The sequence below is a fragment of the Macaca mulatta genome, chromosome 3 (genome assembly GCF_049350105.2).
Source record: "Macaca mulatta isolate MMU2019108-1 chromosome 3, T2T-MMU8v2.0, whole genome shotgun sequence".
Taxonomy (NCBI): Eukaryota; Metazoa; Chordata; class Mammalia; order Primates; family Cercopithecidae; genus Macaca; species Macaca mulatta.
This window is the reverse complement of record NC_133408.1, coordinates 149026243-149026949: the sequence shown is the minus strand read 5'-3', so window position 1 is coordinate 149026949 and position 707 is coordinate 149026243. Positions and strand designations below refer to the sequence as shown.

At 41.6% G+C, this 707-nt stretch overlaps 1 non-coding gene across 1 annotated transcript; it reads left to right on the top strand.

Moving 5' to 3' along the window:
- The first annotated feature begins 301 nt into the window (after positions 1-301).
- LOC114677144 (U6 spliceosomal RNA) lies at positions 302-408 on the top strand. Its single transcript, XR_003728453.1, has one exon. It is a non-coding gene; the product is annotated as a U6 spliceosomal RNA (small nuclear RNA).
- The last annotated feature ends 299 nt before the right edge of the window (positions 409-707 follow it).

Here is a 707-nt window from a genome sequence, read left to right as displayed (position 1 = left end):
GGAAAGTCTATCTCTAAAGGAGCACTAGTCAGGACTCATTTCTCCACTGTGGAGTATGCAAATAAATATTGAAACCACCCACTGGGAAAACCTAAAGAAACTCATTTTTATTCTACTTGGTATTAGGGGTTTCTAAAGGAAGGGTAGCATTTCAAATTTGCCCATTGCCCTTAAGAGCTCACTTTTTGCCAGAGTCAAAGAGTTATAGACACCTGTGAAGAGCCTCTGACCAAATTCCTCTGACACACAGAATTCCTCCAGACCATCTTTTCTTTGGACAGTAACTCTTATAAGAATTATCGTGCTCGCTTTGGCAGCACAGATACTAAAATTGGAATGATACAGAGAAAATTAGCACAGCCCCTGCTCAAGGATGACACGCAAATTCGTGAAGCATTCCATATGTTTTCCATCAATGATAGGCTGGATTAAGAAAATGTGGCACATATATACGATGGAATACTATGCAACCATAAAAAAGGATGAGTTCATGTCCTTTACAGGGACATGGATGAAGCTGGAAACCATCATTCTCAGCAAATTATCGCAAGAACAAAAAATCAAACACTGCATGTTCTCACTCATAGGTGGGAACTGAACAATGAGAACACCTGGACACAGGAAGGGGAACATCACACACGGGGGCCTGTCATAGGGTGGAGGGAGTGGGGAGAGAGAGCATTAGGAGATATACCGAATGTAAATGA